This window comes from Malus sylvestris, chromosome 4 (genome assembly GCF_916048215.2).
Source record: "Malus sylvestris chromosome 4, drMalSylv7.2, whole genome shotgun sequence".
In the NCBI taxonomy this organism is placed as follows: domain Eukaryota; kingdom Viridiplantae; phylum Streptophyta; class Magnoliopsida; order Rosales; family Rosaceae; genus Malus; species Malus sylvestris.
Genome location: NC_062263.1, coordinates 4,022,428 through 4,034,808, shown reverse-complemented (window position 1 = coordinate 4,034,808; position 12,381 = coordinate 4,022,428).

The following is a 12,381-nucleotide window of genomic DNA, read 5'->3' as shown; positions in this document are numbered from 1 at the left end:
TATGTGTGCTTGAATTTGGGCATTAAAAATTCGTTCAAATTGCGTCAACGAGCTGCCCATTTAATTGAAGAGGTGCTGCCCTCTTTTTACAAGGGATGGAATTTGAAATACCATTTGGCATGTGGATTAGTTAAGAAGAGGAGGGGGATTTAAAGAAAAAAAGACAGCACATATAAAAAGCATAGACATCAGAAGAGGAGGCTGCAGGCTTCCCAGTGTATGCACACGCTCACATACAAAGTTGGAGTTCAAGATTTCTTCCATGTCATCAAATTCGCTCATGTTTGTCATTAGTTCAATCATGAACTAAATCCTTTTGCTAGAGTTAGGGTGTACTCTTATCATGAACGTCTAATTCTCGTTATTTTATATTAATCTCAGTTATTTTTCATGTTGAGTAACTATTATTGTGTGCTATTGTTTTCAAATGACTGGCCATTTTTTGTGTGAAGAACTAAATTGACTGACAGGTTGAGTTTAGTAAGTTGCTTCTCGTAACAATTACCATGACTTTCATAGCCAGGTAGACATACTGGTTATAATTTGTGTAGTTCCGTATAATTATCCATTGAGTGTAAAGGGTATTGAATATCTATATGACTATATCTATGGCTAGACATAGCATGGGTAGATAGTTAGAAACACCGTTAGTATATTTTGACATGAAATATTGACAAATCAAAGGATAATTGCTAGCAACATGAGAATAATTTGGTGTTAATATAAATAACAGGATTAGATGGGATTGAGAATGAGGAACATGATGTCCTAGTGTTTTCATACATTAATCTTTTATAATGCATTTACTTTTACTTCGTGTTCGATTGATTATTATTTTTACTTGTGTTTCATTTCTTTGCATATTTGAATTTGTGATCATAATCCTTCTTTTATTTAATTTTAGTTTGAAGTTCATCGCAATATATAGTAAATTTAGGTTAATTCGATCCATTAGAACGACACTCTACTTATCACTATATTACTTGGACGATATTGTACACTTGCAATTAGACCTGGCAGTTTTTGACATGACACGGTGACACGACACGAAAACGACACGAAAATAACGGGTTTCGGGTCAACACGATAACTTATTGGGTCACTATCGGGTGACCCGTTAAGAACCCGTTAATAACGGGTTCTTAACAGGTATACACGCGGGTAACACGTGGGTAACCCGTTTCGACCCGTTAAGAAAAAAAAAATTAATAATTTTAAAGTTTAATTACTAAAAGATTTATTATAAAATACAATAGTCATATTAATATATACAATATATTCTATATTAAATATATAGTTTTGTATTATTGTTCTATATAAATTATAAAAAAATAAAAAAAAGTTTTAGTCATTATTTATTTTTATTATGAGAGTTCCTTATTATCATTACTAGGATAAATTTTACATAACATATTCTTGTCCAAAATTAAAATATACTAGTATAGTATTTGTATATGCAAGAACTAAGATGACATACATACAAGTATGAAAAATGTGAAAGAATATATAAACACTTGTGATTTATCATTATTCCTTCACGAATAGATAATTGTTACACTTATATTATCGTTTAGATTTTTAAAATCCTTCAAACCCTCATGAATAATGTTTTTTATTTGAGAGCAAAATTAATAATAATTATTGTAGAAGTGTAAAAAATGTAAAAATATATATATACAATCACTCATATATAAAAAATGTAAATACTTTAAATTAAAGATCAAATTTATTCATTACATTCGTATAGGGTCGAGGAGTGTATATGTACAAAATCATCAAAATCGGAGCTAAAATAACCGTTAAGTTGTGATTTTTCGTTTATAACCGTCGAAAACTTTTGTTCCGTTACGTAATCTCTGAATGTTTGTTTTTTACGATTTTTTACGTTTGCAATCTCGGAATGTGTACAAATAAGTTTGACGGTTGGATCGTTGAAAAAAGTTTCGTAGAATGTATATTGCATCAAAACGGTAAATTAAACAAACACTTAGTGTTAATATTGTACTTCTATTAAGTATAAAATAAGTTTTTGTGGTATCCACTAGTGTAAATACTTTAAATTAAAGATCAAATTTATTCATTACATTCATATAGGGTCGAGGAGTGTATCTGTAAAAAAATCATCAAAATCGGAGCTTAAATAACCGTTAAATTGTGATTTTTCGTTTATAACCGTCGAAAACTTTTGTTCCGTTACGTAATCTCTGAATGTTTGTTTTTTACGATTTTTTATGTATGCGATCTCGGAATGTGTACAAATAAGTTTGACGGTTGGATCGTTGAAAAAAGTTTCGTATAATGCATATTGCGTCAAAACAATAGATTAAACAAACACTTAAAGTTAATATTATACTTCTATTAAGTATAAAATAAGTTTTTGTGGTATCTACTAGTGTAAATACTTTAAATTAAAGATCAAATTTATTCATTACATTCTTATAGGGTCGAGGAGTGTATCTTTACAAAATCATCAAAATCGGAGCTTAAATAACCGTTAAATTGTGATTTTTCGTTTATAACCGTCGAAAACTTTTGTTCCGTTACGTAATCTCTGAATGTTTGTTTTTTACGATTTTTTATGTATGCGATCTCGGAATGTGTACAAATAAGTTTGACGGTTAGATCGTTGAAAAAAGTTTCGTAGAATGCATATTGCGTCAAAACAGTAGATTAAACAAACACTTAGAGTTAATATTATACTTCTATTAAGTATAAAATAAGTTTTTGTGGTATCTACTAGTGTAAATACTTTAAATTAAAGATCAAATTTATTCATTACATTCTTATAGGGTCGAGGAGTGTATCTTTACAAAATCATCAAAATCGGAGCTTAAATAACCGTTAAATTGTGATTTTTCGTTTATAACCGTCGAAAACTTTTGTTCCGTTACGTAATCTCTGAATGTTTGTTTTTTACGATTTTTTATGTATGCGATCTCGGAGTGTGTACAAATAAGTTTGACGGTTGGATCGTTGAAAAAAGTTTCGTAGAATGCATATTGCGTCAAAACAGTAGATTAAACAAACACTTAGAGTTAATATTATACTTTTATTAAGTATAAAATAAGTTTTTGTGGTATCTACTAATGTAAATACTTTAAATTAAAGATCAAATTTATTCATTACATTCTTATAGGGTTGAGAAGTGTATCTGTAAAAAAATCATCAAAATCGGAGCTAAAATAACCGTTAAATTGTGATTTTTCGTTTATAACCGTCGAAAACTTTTGTTCCGTTACGTAATCTCTGAATGTTTGTTTTTTACGATTTTTTATGTATGTGATCTCGGAATGTGTACAAATAATTTTGACGGTTGGATCGTTGAAAAAAGTTTCGTAGAATGCATATTGCGTCAAAACAATAGATTAAACAAACACTTAAAGTTAATATTATACTTCTATTAAGTATAAAATAAGTTTTTGTGGTATCTACTAGTGTAAATACTTTAAATTAAAGATCAAATTTATTCATTACATTCTTATAGGGTCGAGGAGTGTATCTTTACAAAATCATCAAAATCGGAGCTTAAATAACCGTTAAATTGTGATTTTTCGTTTATAACCGTCGAAAACTTTTGTTCCGTTACGTAATCTCTGAATGTTTGTTTTTTACGATTTTTTATGTATGCGATCTCGGAGTGTGTACAAATAAGTTTGACGGTTGGATCGTTGAAAAAAGTTTCGTAGAATGCATATTGCGTCAAAACAGTAGATTAAACAAACACTTAGAGTTAATATTATACTTTTATTAAGTATAAAATAAGTTTTTGTGGTATCTACTAATGTAAATACTTTAAATTAAAGATCAAATTTATTCATTACATTCTTATAGGGTTGAGAAGTGTATATGTAAAAAAATCATCAAAATCGGAGCTAAAATAACCGTTAAATTGTGATTTTTCGTTTATAACCGTCGAAAACTTTTGTTCCGTTACGTAATCTCTGAATGTTTGTTTTTTACGATTTTTTATGTATGCAATCTCGGAATGTGTACAAATAAGTTTGACGGTTGGATCGTTGAAAAAAGTTTTGTAGAATGCATATTGCGTCAAAACAATAGATTAAACAAACACTTAAAGTTAATATTATACTTCTATTAAGTATAAAATAAGTTTTTGTGGTATCTACTAGTGTAAATACTTTAAATTAAAGATCAAATTTATTCATTACATTCTTATAGGGTCGATGAGTGTATCTATAAAAAAATCATCAAAATCGGAGCTAAAATAATCGTTAAAGTGTGATTTTTCGTTTATAACCGTCGATAACTTTTGTTCCGTTACGTAATATTTGAATGTTTGTTTTTTTACAATTTTTTAGGTATGCAATCTTGGAATGTGTACAAATAAGTTTGACGGTTGGATCGTTGAAAAAAGCTTGTCATTACGAGTGTTTATATATTTTTTCTATATTTTTTTACACTTCTACATTAATTAAAAAACTATTAAAGACTTTAGGTAAGCGAAAATATATTTAAAACAAAATTGCGTTTTTATGTTTTGGATGTGATAATATGGAATGTATATACTTATTTAGTATTATGTTTTTCATTTGATTATTTATTGGTTTAAAATATATTTTCCTTAACGGGTAACGGGTCGGGTCATATTACCTGTTAGTATTATCGGGTCGATTTCGGGTCGGGTCATTTTACCCGTTTATTTTAATGGGTGTTACACGACACGACCCGTTAAGATATCGGGTATGACACGAAAACGACACGAACACGGAAAACACGACACGAATGCCAGGTCTACTTGCAATTATCACAACAAAATTCAATGGAACAGATGGTTGTTATGATTTTGTAAATTAAGTATTTGTGCTTCGATATGGTTTGTTGCTTCAATATGGTTTCATCTCCCGCTTCGTTGATTCGTTCTAAATTTAGTATTTGTGCCTTATTTCCCTTGGTTGAGCTTTTGTAAATTAAGTAACTTATGCTTGTCTTATTTCTTTGAGTCATTGTATATATGGTTGTTGGCCTTCCGCGATTCTGTTGAGTGATGGTCCGGAATCATATCCACTCAGATTCTGTTGAGAGATGGTCCAGAATCCTTCCTACTTCGCGATTCTATTGAGTGATGGTCCGGAATCGTATCCACTCGGATTTCGTTGAGAGATGGTCCGGAATCCTTTCTACTTCGTGACTCCGTTGAGTGATGTTCCAGAATCGTATCTAACTTGGGTTTCATTTAGTTATTGTTATGTATTGTACTTAGTGATTCCGTTGAGTGAGAGTCCGGAATCGTATCCACTTGGATTCCGTTGAGAGATGGTCTGGAATCCCTCCTATTTCGCGATTCCGTTGAGTGAAGGTCCGGGATCGTACTCACCTTGAGATTTATTGAATTTGAATTATGATGGCTTCAAAGATGTAGGCTTCGGCCGAACTGCGTCCCTCTAGCCCTAGTTTTTAATGTACATATGAACGATGGATTTTGAGAATCTTGTGCTTTGAATTAGAAAAGTAGTTGGATGTCTGGGTGACTCCTTCGAAGTTGTCAGTGACTTGATTATAATTTCATAAAGCATGATTCTATACTTGATGTTTATGGATTGTGATCGATGACACTAATTTTACATGCGAGAAACCGATTGATAATTTTGGTTCCGTTAAGTGATCCGGAAACTGATGTGATTTGGATTCCATTGAGTGGTCCGGAATTCCTACTCTTGCTCATTTCCATAAGTTAGACTTGTACCCTGGATTCGAGTGAATGAGAATTAACCACAATAGATCTTGTGAATATAAATTAGAATTATCAAGTTATTACTTGAAATCCAGGCAGGGAATTATATGGAAGTCCTTTATTAATTTTGTGCATTGAGGTGTGATCTTATTGATATTAACATAATTAAATGTTAATATCATGTCTCCTTGATATCATGGAATGGGTTACTTGAGATGATTATGGAAGGATGTTGAATATGATTGTTATTAATACGATTAGATCATTGTGAATTGAGAATAATATTGTGCTTCATTGGTTCTTTGATATGTTATATACTATGAATTGTGGTATTATGTGAAACATAATGATTTATATGATGGATGAAATAGAAACCTTGATTGTCAATTTGTCATGCGGGTTGTTATGTAGTTTGAATCGAATAATTCATGCTCTTCAAGTCCAAATGTTTGATTGAGGAATGTTATGCATTTTGGCTTGAACAGACTATGTTATATGTCGAGTTATAGCGAAAGTGAACTACGAATGGCTTGATCCATTTTGAGGGTACGTAGGTAGTATAACGAGGAGGTTAGATGCAGCCATAAAGTATAAGGAAAAATTATCATGAAATTCGAATCTTGAGTTGTGCATTGTCCATATCCCGGAGGCGGGGTATGTAAGTGATACGGGTATTTGATAACGTCACGTGTCGATCCTGGACGTATTTCGGGATCGGGGCGTGACAGAAAATATTTCATAACAGTTTCATTACCAATACATGAAAAAACATATGGGGAAAGAAATTTAGGGTTTTGAAATCGGGGAGTTGCATTGGAATTTGAGTGAATATAATAAAGATGGGGCATTGGGGGAAAAGCAGATGAGCAGGGAAAGAGGGGACTCTGTGGAAATAAGTGGGGTTGGGCTTTAAAACAATATGGAGTCATGGACAAATAACAGCGTTTTGTTTCTCTTTTATTTATTTAAAAAAATTAAAACAATTGGCCAAAACACTGCCATTTTGGGCCAATTGTTATAAAGGGTCCCTATTTTCTTTCTAGACTTTCTTCTTTGCGCGCACGGTCATCTTCTCCAGCCGTTGCAACCTACAACCTGCAATCTGCACATAACTCGTGTTCAAGTACGAGGGGTCCTCTGGAAAATTTCTAGCAGTGACTTAGGGTCGCCGAGGGGTCCTGGGACCTCCCAGGTCCCCTCTGTAGATCCGCCACTAAATATATGGATAATCTTAAAAGTTTTTGTTTGATAAAACTAACCATAATATTTCAGTTTCAATCATAGTTAGGAGAAATTGTAGATTTTTCAAAGGAAATACCAAAAAAGTACGAAGAAAGAACGAAATGGGTTGTTGCTATGTGTCCTTGAATTTGGGCATTAAAAATTAGTTCAAATTGTGTCAATGAGCTGCCCATTTAATTGAAGCGGTGCTGCTCTCTTTTTACAAGGGATGGAATTTAACTGGAATACCATTGGCATGTGGATTAGTTAAGAAGAGGAGGGGGATTTAAGGAAAAAAGACAGCACATAAAAAAAGCATAGACATCAGAAGAGGAGGCTGCAGACTTCCCAGTGTATGCACACCCTCACATACAAAGTTGGAGTTCAAGATTCCTTCCATGTCATCGAATTCATCCATATTTGTCATAAGTTCAATCATGATTTAGAGTTAGGGTGTACTCTTATCATGAACATCTAATTCTCCTTATTTTATATTAATCTCAGTTATTTTCCATATTGAGTAACTGTTGTTGTGCGCTATTGTTATCAAATGACTAGCCATTGTTTGTGTGAAGAATAAACTGACTGATAGATTGAGTTTAGTAGATTGTTTCTCATAACAATTACCATGAATTTCTTAGCCAAGTAGACATACTGGTTATAATTTCTGTAGTTTCGTATAATTATCCGTTGAGTGTAAAGGGTATTGAATATCTATATATATGGCTAGACATAGCATGGGTAGATAGTTAGAAACCCGGTTAGTATATTCTGACATGAAATATTGACAAATCAAGGGATAATTGCTAGCAACATGAGAATAATTTGATGTTAATATAAAGAACAATATTAGATGGGATTGAGAATGAGGAACCTGATGTCTTAATGTATTCATACATTAATCTTTTATAGTACATTTACTTTTACTTTGTGTTTGATCAATTGCTATTTTTACTGCGTTTCATTTCTTTGCATAATTGAATTTGTGATCATAATCCTTCTTTTACTTAATTTTAGTTTGAAGTTCATGGCAATAGTAAATTTAGATTAATTCGATCCATTAGAACGACACTTATCACTATGTTACTGGACGATATTGTACACTTGCAATTATCACAACAAAATTCAATGGAACAGATGGTTGTTATGATTTTATGAAGAGGGTTTCTTCTTTATCACCAATGAACAAGTGTAGCATTGACCATAGAGGTGATGAGGGTTTCAGACCAAGATCAATTGGTGCTCAAAACAAACACGTTAGATTATGTGCGACGAAAACAGGTCCTTTATGCGAAAACAGCAAGAAGTCTGAGGCTGCGGCTACGGCTGCTATTTTCCAATCATCAGAAGAAGATGCTGATCTATGTAAGCAGTTTGGTAACGATAGAGAGTCCATGTGGTTGTCTTCTGATTGTCCATCACCTTCTGCCTTTGTCAGAGAGTATAGGTGGTTCGATTCATTTCATTCAAATGAATTGTTGTTACCTTCGTGGTTGCCATTGCTGGCAAGAACAAATCCGATGGAACAGGCATCGAGTTTGCATATTGATCGGAGAGATGAAGACAATAATTTACACGAATGTTCGGAGGATATAATGCAAGAGGTTTTTTTTATGCCCTTCTGAAGGTGCTGAGTCTTGTTGTGGAAATTCATCTGAAGGCTCCCCAAGTTGTGGTAACTCTTCAACTCCTCTAGATTTTGAGAGAATAGGTTGCCTCTTTTCGTTGTTGAATCTCGATGGAGATGATTACAAATTGACACCGGGCACAGATTCAAGGTCGGATTGTTTTGTCTGATTTTCCCAGCCCATCTTACAAAAGTAGTCGTTGGGGGTCATGACTTTCAGTCATCTAATTCTAGTGTTTCTACACCCAGTGAAGCACAAACTGAAATATCATCAGGGTGTGATTTTTCATCAGAACATGCTTCTGAGGCTGAAGATTTGGAAGATCTTGTAAGTCTCATGAGAGCTGCACACTTGTTAATACGTGTATCTAAGGTTTGAGGTTATAGAGTTCGAGTATGACTTTGTTTGTAAGCTACCAAAAGGTGTGTACGATAAGGAATGTAGCTAAACAATCCTGATAAACTATACTAATGTTATATTAGCTGATATGGATACTTGGGATTGCATGATAAGGTTGAGTTCAATTAGGACTAACATTATGGGAAGTCTCCTAGTTGAACACCATTGCATAAGGTATAAATATAGGGTCCCTGCACTCTCAATTGATACGCAATAAAAGAGCCTCACGCCCCATAGTATTGAGCCATTGCATTATGAGATTGACGAGTTGCAGAAGAAGCCTATCTCGATCGCGTTCTAGCCGACATGGTTTCTTCAGGTTAGTGGTTATTTGGTTTCAGTGAATCAGTTATGTATTAATCTAATCTTACATTTGGTATCAGAGCTTTCACATACCAATTAACCCTAAGATGAAAGCATCAAGAACAATTTTGTTTCTACAGAATACGGACTGATGACAAGTTATCAGGGAATTCATGTACTAAGCATATATCAGCTAAAGCTGTTTGTGTTCAAATGCATATCTTCAAAAACTTGGACATCAGTAGTTGCACTAGAGTTTGATATGTAAACACTGATCATCTAAAGATGAACCGTTGTTTATATATCAAATTCTAAGTGGCAGAATGCTTCATTAAAACCATGAATGACCACCGACATGACCACAAAACCACAAAGGTTTATAGTCATGATCAAAGTCAGGTTCGTTCATGGGATATGTTGGCATTGTGATAAAGAAAAATTGTTCATAAATTTTAACATTCAAAGATGTTGAAACTGTGACATATGGATATGGGACTAAAGTTTAATTTCTTTGCATATTGCGGTTTTAAAGGTGTCAATCCAAGCTCCATGAATCTCAATACCATTGAGCCACTGACTGGAATGAATTATAAGAAGTGGAAGCAAGACCTTGAGATTGTTCTTGGGGTGATGGATATGGATTTGGCACTAAGGAGTGATGAACCACTGCTGCCCGATGAAGGATGCACAGCAAGTCAAAGGTCTAAGCATGAGAAATGGCAGAAAGCAAACAGAATCTCTCTCATGATTATCAGAAGGACCATGACTGATGTTGTGCGCGGGGGTTTCCCAGAAACATCCAAAGCCAAGGATCTTATGAAATCCATTGAAGAAAAATACAAGGAGTCCGAGAAGACCGAGACAGGTAACCTGATGAATTCTTTCACCACTATTAGATATGATGGAGTTGAAAGTGTTCGGGAATATATTCTCAAAGTGGTGGACATTGCTGGAAAATTGAAGATGCTTGAGGTACCAATTTCTGAGACTTTTTTGGTTCATGTAGTTATGAATTCTCTACCTGAAAGTTACACTCAGTTAAAAGTCTCATATAATGCACTGCAAGCTAAGTGGGACATCAATGAATTGATTTCCATATGTGTGGGTGAGGAAGTCAGAATTAAGAAAGAAAGGGCTGAATCAGTGAATTATGTCCAAAGCTACAACCAAAACCCCAAGCATGGTAACCATGATACTGTCAGAAAAGATGCTACCAGAAGTACTTCCTCCTCTAAGAAAGTTTTTAAACCTAACAAACCAAGTATTTTCAAATGTTTTTTCTGCAAAAAGGCAGGCCACATGAAGAAAAATTGTCCAAAATACAAAGCTTGGCTTGCCAAGCAAGAAGTGAAAAAAGGTAAAAATGTTTTCGTTTGTTTTGAGTCTAATTCAGTTGACATACCTAGTAATGCATGGTGGCTTGACTCTGGCTCTTCTATTCATGTTACGAATTCATTGCAGGACTTCACAATAAGGAGAACACCAAATAAAGATGAAGTGAAGGTCTTGGTGGGCAATGGAAGAAGGGTTGAAGTCAAAGCTTTAGGAACTGTTAGACTTAAGTTAGAATTTGGTTTTCATTTGGATTTGGAAAATGTTGCTTATGTACCTTCCATGAGGAGGAAATTAGTGTTGGTTTCAAAACTTGTTTTGCTAGGTTATTATTTTACATTAAATAAAATTGGCTTCAACATCTTTTACAATTCTTCTCACATTGGCACTGGTTCTATATGTGACGGGATGTTTCAGTTCAAATTAAGAGTTGAAAACGTGATTTTTAATGTTGAAAAGAACCATGAAAAACCACAACAGTCATCCCATCTTTGGCATAAAAGACTCGGACATGTTTCAAAACCGAGAATGGAACTCTTGATCAAAAGTGAAATTTTACCACCCTTGAATTTTAATGATTTCGAACTTTGTATAGAATGCATCAAGGGAAAAATGACTAATTCAAGAAAAGAAGGATCAACTAGAAGCAAACAACTTTTAGAGATCATTCATACAGATATTTGTGGCCCCTTTCCTACAAAAACAATCGATGGAAACAAGTACTTTATAACTTTTATAGATGATTTTTCACGTTTCTGTTGTATATATTTAATCCCTGAGAAGTCAAAAGCTCTTGAAGTCTTTAAAATTTTTAAAACTGAAACTGAAAACCAATTGGAAAGGAAGATCAAAGTGGTTAGGTCTGATAGAGGAGGTGAGTACTATGGTAAGCAAAGTCAAACTGGCAGGCAACCAGGACCATTTGCATTGTATCTTCAAGATCATGGCATTGTAGCATAGTATACCACTCCTGGTACACCTGAGCAGAATGAAGTCTCGGAGAGAAGAAACAGAACCCTTATGGACATGGTTAGAAGCATGATGTGCAAGGTGAACTTGCCAAAATTTTTGTGGGGAGAAGCAGTCAAGACTGCTAACTACATTATTAACAGAGTGTCATCCAAAGCAGTTGTGAATACACCTTTTGAATTGTGGACAGGTAGGCGACCTAGCCTTAATCACTTACATATCTGGGGATGCAAGGCTGAAGCTAAGGTTTACAACCCTAATGGCAAGAAGCTCGATCCCAAGACACTCTCTTGTTATTTCGTGGGATATGCTGAGAGGTCTAAAGGTTTTAGGTTTTATTGTCCAAGTCATGACATGAAAATTGTTGAGACTGGCAAAGCAATATTTATGGAACTAGGGATGGATGCTGAACATTGTTCGAGGATAGAAGAATTTGTTTTTGAGGAACAAGGAGATATAGGGGCTGAATATGATCAACAACAAACTGTACTAAAGTCAGTGGTTGAACTTCCAAATCACGTGGACCATAGCATGGGAAATGATGATTACTTAATTCAACATGGCAGCAACCACGCACTAGTGAATGGTAATGAAATTGAGGCATTATTAAATGATGAACAACATGAAGAGAATGAGGAAGGGCATGTGGAAAATGCAGCTGCAAATGGTAGCCATGTGAACCGACAAGAGCACCGACAAGAGCACTGTCAAGAGCACCGACTGGAGCACCGACTAGAGCAGCATGCAAATGTTTATGGAGAGCACGTGGAGATGGTTGAGGTGAATGGCAATGAACACCGACACGATGGTATGGGTATTGGTGAGGTTGCACCGCTT